This window comes from Mustela putorius, unplaced genomic scaffold (assembly GCF_011764305.1).
Source record: "Mustela putorius furo isolate JIRA1106 unplaced genomic scaffold, ASM1176430v1.1 tig00003856_pilon_pilon_pilon, whole genome shotgun sequence".
Taxonomy (NCBI): domain Eukaryota; kingdom Metazoa; phylum Chordata; class Mammalia; order Carnivora; family Mustelidae; genus Mustela; species Mustela putorius.
Window position 1 is genome coordinate 1,217,777 of NW_025422008.1, and position 9,362 is coordinate 1,227,138.

At 43.4% G+C, this 9,362-nt stretch overlaps 1 pseudogene; it reads left to right on the plus strand.

Annotated features, from left to right (window-relative positions):
- Positions 1-272: 272 nt before the first annotated feature.
- Positions 273-6,254, plus strand: LOC123387583 (annotated as a pseudogene).
- Positions 6,255-9,362: the final 3,108 nt, after the last annotated feature.

Sequence of the window (9,362 nt, forward strand, 5' to 3'; positions counted from 1 at the left end):
GACAGAGGAGGAGAAGGAGGAGAATAAGGAGGAGGAGGGGAAGAAGTAATGATTCCTCCCGGTGTCAGTAGTCAAGGGAGGCAGTGGTACTTCTACAGAAAACTGAACCTGTGTAGATGGGCGTCAGGCATGAGAGGAAGCCCTAGCCTCACTGTTAAAAAGAGTTGTTACTTTATACTGCCCTCACCCCAAGAACCCAACATTCATGCCCTGCCCTGGAGCATTAACACATGGATCCAACAGAGTGAGGCCTGGATCCTGGGTCCAAAAATATGCCTGTCCAAAGGAACTGGGTCTTAGGAAGTGGAATAGACTTGGAGAATGAGAGCTTCAGCCACAGGTGGAAAGGTGAGAGAAACAGCCCTGATCTGTCTCTCCCCCGTACCTCACTGGCTCTGTGCTTTCTTCTCCAGTGCTCCCAACACTGAACATGACCTACAGCCAGACCTTGGAGGGCAAGGCCAGCCTGGCAGGCTGGGTGTTCTGTTTCTCTCCCAGGAATATCTCCCTGACCAGTATGCCCAGTGGTTTATGGGAGTCCGGCCTAGTGGGGACAGGACCTACTGGAGTGTGTGGCCATAAGGATTCCTTAGAGAGACGATCAGAGGTTCACTTGTTACATGGAAGCCACAGAGAATTGCAGTGCACACCCTATGCCCTCACACTCTGGGCCTGGTGAGGACAGGAGGCAGGATGGGGAGAAGTCAGCAGTCCTGTGGTCCTGGGGTAGCCAGGTCAATATAAGACCCTTTTCCAGGGAAGGCCCTGGTGTGTCAGAATGGAGGAACGACCCTCTGATTTTCTTATTGTTGCTGGTATCCTTTTTATCATTCTTGTATGAGTCCTCTCTCTAAGAACAAGAAGTCAACAAGAGCAGTGGGAACCCAAGTGAGAAATCTGGGCAATGGGTGGGATGGGAGGAGATCTCTGGGATATGGGGGTTCCTCACGTCTCCCTCTGCACAATATGGAGGGAACAACAAGCCTATGTAACAGGAGCTGAAGTCAGAGTCCTGAGACAGTGAGAGCCACATGTGCATATACACCCTTAGCCCTATTCAAAGCCACGTTCCTGGGGCCCTTGAGTGGTGAGCATAACCTCTTCTTACTCTGGATGAGGACTGGCTGGTGGGGGCTGAGGCTTCGTGCTCTGAGCTGGTCCCCACTGCTCTCTACCCTCAGGCTCAGCATGGTTGGTCCAGGGGCATTTTCAAGTGGGAGGTGAAGGAGAGGGGGTGACAGTGGCAGTTTCAGGATGCAGAGGGTGGATAGATAGCCTCAGAGATGGGGTCTCAAGGATCTCCTACACCTCATTTACAAGAAGGTTGTTAGAGGCACTGGCTGAATTGCCTGGGGAGTCCCTGCTAGGAAAGGGGCAGGAAGGCTTTGGCAGCCGCAGGCAAGGAGCATTAGGGTAGGACCTGTGATTCCAGGTGAGAGTGGGCCAAGAACAAGCAAGGGAGGCTTAGTGCACATGGGAGCTGGGCCAGGGATGAGGGTGGAGGGCGGTGAGCATGGGGTTGTCCTGAACCAGGTCATGTACAGACCCCACTGCAGTCTCTTTTTCTTGACTGCCTGCCAGTCATCTGAGCTTTCTGATGTCCCTTCCAGTTAGGAGCTGTTGGCTCAGGGGAGGGGAGGGAGGAGGCTGAGCTTCAGGTGGCCTCTGTGTCTGTAGTTGAGCATGGCCAACAAGCAGACAACAGCCCTGGTACAAAGGTAGTTATGCAAGTGGGGATCAAGACACCTACGGAGAGATGGTGCTGTGTTTGTGACCACTGCCTGGCTTCGAGGAAGAGGTAATAGGACCTGTCCTTCAGAGATGCCCTGTGCCCCCTGGGTGGACGGGTTGGAGCTTGAGAGGAGGGAAGGCTTTGAGTTTCTGCTCCAGAGTGCTGTTCTTCGTCCCAGCGCCCTTTCCTGCTCCTGTCTTGTGGTTGGTGGAAGCGGGCCCAGGTGATGATGCTGAGGGATCATGTGGGGCAGGGGAAGACCAGTAGAGGATAAGAAAAGAAGTGAAAGAGAGAAGTCAAGGTGTTATCCTCCTTCAGAAAAAGGCAAAGCTGAGTTTGGACAACTGAAGAAGTCCTGAGAGCACACAAAGCAATATTTGGCACCAGATGGGCTTCTATTGGTTTCTCTTTCCTCCCTGAGCTTGTTAGCCTTCAAGACCTGGATTAACACCAGATGGCACCAACGGGCCATAATGGCAGCAAGCAACATTTAATAGCCTCAGTACACTCCCCACTGAGAGGCAACATATTCTAGAATATTCCAAACCATTCAGATCTCCATATGACTGTAGTCCCTGTCCAAGTCACACAGAGCAGAAGAGCTGCTGTTGGGCCTAGCTGATTCACACAATGTGAGAGAATAAAAGGTGATTGAATTATTTGGAGATTTTTTGTTATCTAGCACTAGGAAATAGCAATGTATAATGTACAATTATTATTATGTTTTATTTATTGTCTGTCTTTCCTGTGAGATGGGAAGCATTAGGACAATATATGCTGTGTCTCTGGCATTAAGTGATTACCAGGCCTAACACAGAGATTGGCCCAGAGGCATTCACGGACTATACCTAGAAGAATGAATGAATGAATGAGTGAATGCTGTGATCAGAATTCCTTCAAGTTGGGTTTGGACCTGGTAAGAGGAAAATTTATAGGTGTTTCACATGGGGAGTTCTTTATGAAGTGTGTGTGTGTGTGTGCACCTGCACGAGTTCCTATGTGAGTTTAGTATGTACATATTGGCCTTGGTTGCCTGAGGAAGGAACCAAGAATATGAAGAGTACCTCCTGCACTCATATTCCAAACACATGGGCAGCATAGACAGGTAGCACCTAACCACCAGATGCCTCTGAGATGTCTTGGGCTTGGGAAGGGGCTTTAGTTATATTGTAGGTCATTGACTCAGCTGCAGGGCTTGAGGCCCTTTGGAGCACGTGGTGAGCCACCTTTAAATCCCCGAATCAGCCATCAGGCTAGAAATGAGATTTGAGGTTGAGTTGCAGAACTCCTGTCTTGCTGTTAAGGGTAGCAGACAGTGGGACCTGAGGTGGTCCAGACTGAAGGTTTTGGCATTCACATCACTTGGCATGACTGAGGAAAGAGCCAGTGTCCCAACCTCTAGCATCAGAGAAAGCAGTAGGAATGAATGACAGGAACTCGTGTCCAAAGTCATCTCCATGGAAAGTGGCAGTGGTTTATTGGAGCATCCAGCATATTTGTCAGGCTGGCTGCAGATCTGGGAATCAACAGTTCTGGCTTGGAGACCTCTCTGTTCCCTAAAGCCAAAGTCCCTGGGCACTCAGTGGGGAGGAAACCTCAATATCAGTGTAGATTTTTGGGAAACACTTTACAAGCCAAACCTGACCAGACCTGCATCGCCTCATTATGTAGGGCCCTGTGCTAGTGTCGTAGGTCAGGGACACACTGGGGAGGTAATAAGTGAGCAGGAATAAAGGAGCTCAGCCCTATAACCTCAGACCTGTGACCACAAAGAGGTATTGCCATGCTGCTCTCAGATTCTCACTGAACAGCACTGAGGTGAGGGGAGTAGGCTGGGGCTCGAAGAAGGAATGGGGATGTAGAAAGCACACACATGTTCAGGAAAAAGTGTGGGCTCAAAAATGACATGAGGAGAGCTGATGTGTATACCTAAGGCTGATTTCTGGCACACAGCCTAGAACATTAAGGAAATTAAAACAAACAAAAAACATGTTGATGGGAGAATCTGACTTTCAGAGTTACCACATTATAAGATTGAGATGACCCATTTTCAAAAATTACAAAACACAAAGTGTATAGAGAAACAGGACAACATGACCCATTCCAAGTTTAAAAAAGAAAAAAAGCAGAAAGTGTTCCTTTGGAAGATGAGATGGTGGACTTACTACACAAGGACTTTAAATCAACTGTCTGTATCATGCTCTGAAAATTAAAAAAGACAAAAATTTAGATATGGGTAAAATAAAGTATTTACAAAGAGATACAAAACACAAAAAAGAAACTGAAAGGAAATTCCAGTGCTGATATGCACAATAACTCAAATGAAAGTTTTACTAGAGATGTTCAAGAGAAGATTTCAGCAAGTAGAAGAAAGAATCACTGAACTTGAAGATAGGACCATTGAAATGATCAAGTCTGAGGAACAGAATGAAACGAACTGAAGAAAAGGGATGAGAGCCTACTGGAGCACGGAGTGGGAACCAACATAAGCATTTTGGGAGTTGCAGACAGAAGAGAAAAAAAAAGGTAAGAGAGATTGTTTGAACAAATAATGGCTGAAAACTCACCCAAATTCAAGAAAGACATGAACATAAACATTCTCCAATCAAAGCATAGAGCTTGGCAGAATAGTGAAAAAGAGATTATCCAACTATATGTTAGTTAAAAGAGACTCACTTTATTAAAAAATACAAATAGTTTGACAGAGAAAGGATGGGAAAAGGTATTCTGTGCACAAAATAACCAAAAGAAAACTGGAGTGTTTCTACTAATATCAGTCAAAATAGACTTAAAATAAAAAAAATTTAGAAGAGACAGAAAGAATAGTATATGTGAACACAAGTTTCAACAGCACATGAAGATGTAACAATTATAAGTGAGTAGCACTTAATAACAGATCAACAAAACCTATGAAGCTAAGCTTCATAGAATGAAATGCAGAAGAAGAGAGACCCACAATAATAGTTGGAGAATTCACTATCCCACTTTCAAAATTGGATAGAGCAACAAGCAGAAGAAAATTAAGGAAACAGAGGGCTTGAGCAACATAAAAACCAATTAGATCTGACTCCCATATACAGGGCACTCTACCCACAAATAACAGAATACACGTTCTTCTCCAGGGTACATGGGACCAATCCCAGGATGCACCACATATCAGACCACAAATTGAGACTCAACAGAATCAAAAAGAGAGATATCACACAAACTATCCAACCACAATGGGATGCAGTTAGAAATCAACAACAAAAGGAAAACTGGAAAATTCACAAATTGGTAGAAATTAAACACTCTTTACAAATGGGCCGAAGGAAATCACAAGTAGAATACTTACAAAATATTTAAGTCAGTGACCATATCCTCCATGAGGGTTCTGTTTGTCCCCTTCATACCCTACCTGCCTTCTTCCCAGAAGAGCTGGCTGTGTGGTGACAGGCTAAGGAGGAAGAGAGAGAGGTGGATAAAGAGAAGGAAGATCTGGCCACATCTGGGTGGTGTGTGCAGTGCCAGAAGGGGAGGTAGCAGCAGTGGTGGCAGTGTGGGTTGCACTCTTTTGAGGACAGTGTGTGTTTGGGGGCGGGCTCTCTCCCCACAGTTTCTTCCAGACACCTGGCTGTGGCCCCTCAGGTGCAGAAGATGAATAATCTTTCCTTTAGCGACCCATGTGTCCTTTTTTTTTTTTTTTTTTTTTTTTTTAAGATTTTACTTATTTATCTGACAGAGATCATAAGAAGGCAGAGACAGGGGAAAGCCGGCTCCCTACTGAGCAGAAAGCCCAAGGCAGGGCTTGATCCCAGGACCCTGGGATCATAACCTGAGCTGAAGGCAGAGGCTTTAGCCCACTGAGCCATCCAGGTGCCCCTGCATGTGCCCTCTTCTGTCCACCTTTCCCTGGAAAACTGGCCTTGAAATTACCCTTTAAAACACCTGATCCAACTTACATGCCAACATGTGATGAATTTGAAAACCCTGGACTTCACAACAGTCAGAAGGAGCAGACTGACAGTACTCTTTTAGAGAAAAAGATGCTATTGAGAGTATTTCCATGACTAGAACCAGTCAAGGCAACAGAATTTTCTGTATTTTTGTGTTGTTCACCCAATGCCTTGTATGCTTTACTCTTCCCACATGGAAATCCTATTGATTTTGACCAGATAATCAGCTTTTCCATATCACTGGGATCATGGATTAATTGTAGTATATTTTCATATGCTTATTCTCAGTATGGTTCAGGTTATGGGAAGCCAACAGAGAAGAATCTCTACACAGGTATAGGAGCTGCTTAGCTTGCTCTTAGGACAAGATGTGGCATTCACCCTGAAAATGTGGTCATATATGGCCAGAGTAGATGTACAGCTCATTTGTAGATCTTGCTGCTTGGTTTGAGAATGCTGCTGTTACTCTTCATTCTCCTTTGACCTCGGGAATATCACTCTTCCTGATACCAGAAGACCTATTCCTAAACATGGACAAAATCTCTGAGAGAATTTCACCAGTGTTAATAACTCATGAGACTGAATAAAGGACAAGCAAGACTAAGTAGGAAGATGGGTAGGGGGTGATGTAACTAAGCTCACATAGGGGGCTATGTAACCAGGCTCACAGAAAACCCACATGTGGAGAGAACAATATGGCAGAAGGTGAGGGGCCAGAGAAAAAAAGAAGGAGACTAGAAGAGCTGCTGGCTGAGAAAATGGCTGTTGATGGTGCATGTGGGAACACTGGAGACTGGGAAGGTCGCTGGAACCATGTGAAGAAGTTCCTCGAGTGATCTGAAGCCATCACACACCCTGATTTCAAACCAAGCAATGAATCTCTCCAGTTTTGTTAGATACATATAAAGTTCTAGTCATTGCGGCTAGTAGCTTAGGATGTGAGCTCCTGAAAAATATGGCATTGTCTGGTTTTAGACAAATTCATGTTATAGACATGGATACTATAGATGTTTCCAATCTGTTTTGTTTCTTAAATTCCACATATGATTGAGATCATATGATAGTTGTCTTTCTCAGATTGAATTATTTCACTTAGCATAATACTCTCTAGTTACACCCATGATATATATCTATAAATACCACATATTCTTTATCCATTCATCTGCTGATAGACATCTGAGCTCTTTCCAGTGTTTGGCTATTGTGGACATTGCTGCTATAAACATTGGGGTACACATGCCTCTTCAGATCACTGTGTTTGTGTCTTTAGAGTAAATACCTAGTAGTGCAATTGCTGGATTGTAGGGCAGCTCTATTTTCAACTTCTTCAGGTACCTCCATACTGTTATCCAGAGTGACTGCACCTGCTTGCATTCCTACCAACAATGTAGGACGGTTCAACTTTCTCTGCATCCTTGCCAACATTGCTCATTTCCAGACTTCATTTTAGCCATTCTGACTGGTGTGGTATCTCATTGTGGTTTTGATTTGTATTTCCCTGATGCCAAGTGAAGTTGAGCTTCTTTTTTTAAAATTTAATTTTATTTTTTCAGTGTTCCAAGATTTATTTTATAGGAATCACCACCCAGTGTTCCATGCAATATGTACCTACCACCAGGCTTTCCCACCCACCAACCTCTCCCCTCCAAAACCCTCAGTTTGTTTCTCAGCATCCACTAGCTCTCATGGTTCATCTTCCCCTCTGATTTCCCCCAACTCCTTTCTCCTCTCCTTCTCTCAATGTCCTCCGTGTTATTCCGAATGCTCCACAAGTGAAACCATATAATTGACTCTCTCTGCTTCACCTATTTCACTCAGCATAATCTCCTCCAGACCTAGCCATGGTTATACAAAAATTGGGATTCATGCTTTCTGATGGAGGCATAGTACTCCATTGGATATATATGGACCATATCTTCTTTATCCATTCATCTGTTGAAGGGCATCTTAGCTATTTCCAGTTTGATGACTGTGGCCATTACAGCTATGAAGATTGGTGTATGGATGGCCCTTCTTTTCACTACATCTGTATTTTTGGCATAAATACCCAGTAGTGCAATTGCAGGGTCATAGGGTTGCTCTATTGTTAATTTCTTAAGGAATCTCCACTCTGTTTTCCAAAGTGGCTGCACCAACTTGCATTCCCACCAAGACTGTAAGAGGGTTCCCCTTTCTCCACATCCTCTCCAACACTTCCTGTTTCCTGTCTTGTTGATTTTGGTCACTCTAACTTGTGTAAGGTGATATCTCACTGTGGTTTCTATTTGAATCTCTCTGATGGATAATGATGAACATTTTTCCATGTATCTGTTAGCAATTTGTATGTCTTCTCTGAAGAAGTGTCTGTTCATGTCTTCTGCCCATTTTTTGACATGATTATCTGTTTTTTGAGTGTTGAGTTTGAGGAGTTCTTTATAGATCTTGGATATCAGCCCTTTGTCTGTAGTGTAATTTGCGAATATCTTCTCCCATTCTGTGGGTTGCCTCTTAGTTTTATTGACTATTTTGTTTTGTTTTGTTTTTTTGCCTTTGGAGATGTGTCTTGAAGGAACTACTCAAAACTACCTCAAAAACTAATCATGTACTGTATGGTGACTAACATAACATAACAAAAATTATTTTAAAGATTATTTAAAAAAAGAGAGAGAAAATAATCTCCTCTTAGGAGAGGAGCCCCAGCTCTTACCTCAAAATTCCCCTTAAGCATTCCTGCTACCACCTTATTGGATTCAAGTATTGACCACCATTAATAACCAAAAGCACAGAAAGAAAAAGAAAGAAAAACCTGAAAATTTGCCAAGGTTTTATTAAAGACTAGAATAAGAAGGAAGTAAACACTATCACATGAGGTGCCTGGATGGGTCAGATTGTTGAGTGTCCAACTGCTGATTTTATCTCAAGTCGTGACCTCATGGGTTATGAGATAGAGCACCTCCTTGGGCTCTGCACTCAGCAGGGAGTCTGTTTGGAGATTCTCTCCCTCTGCCCCTCCCCCTGATCTCTCTCTCTCAAATAAATAAATCTTTTTTAAAAACACAGAATATCACATAAAACTAAATAACAGCTCATCAGGATGCTGAGGCACTGTGCCATCCCCATGTACTTCTGGATAGACAATGGAACTACTGTGCCCACGTTTACTTCCTTCAGCTCTCTCTCATATCTGGTTTTTCTTTTTCCTTCAAACTTCTGAGATGCAATCATCTCACCATGAGAGAATTCCCTCACTATTGTGTCTAGGATGGATACAAATCAATGATTTTTAATTAAAATACAATTTGAAGGATTATTATAATATGCTATATAACAGTATTTGCAACTATTGCTATGCTGTGATCATGGAAAAGGCATTATTAAGTCAGCTCAAAAAGGAAGTTGTAATATCAGAAACAAAATAATAACAAGTCGTTCCGTGTTTGTCAAGGAATTACCATTGAATCAATCACATACATCACCAACTGGACGTAAGTAAGGGAAATATTGGCACAAAGTGTTGCCTGCCCCCTTTCCTTTCTCTATTGCCTGCATGACAATCTCAGGCCAGCCTTTTTTCCCCTTAATGTTTATTAATGCAATTCCAGCACTTGGCCTTCAAACTAAATCATTTGAATTCCCACTAAGAAAATTTTTCAAATGATAATGAGAAGAAAATATTCTCTCTTCCTCCACAGATGCAGAAAAGCAGATTTAGTTTT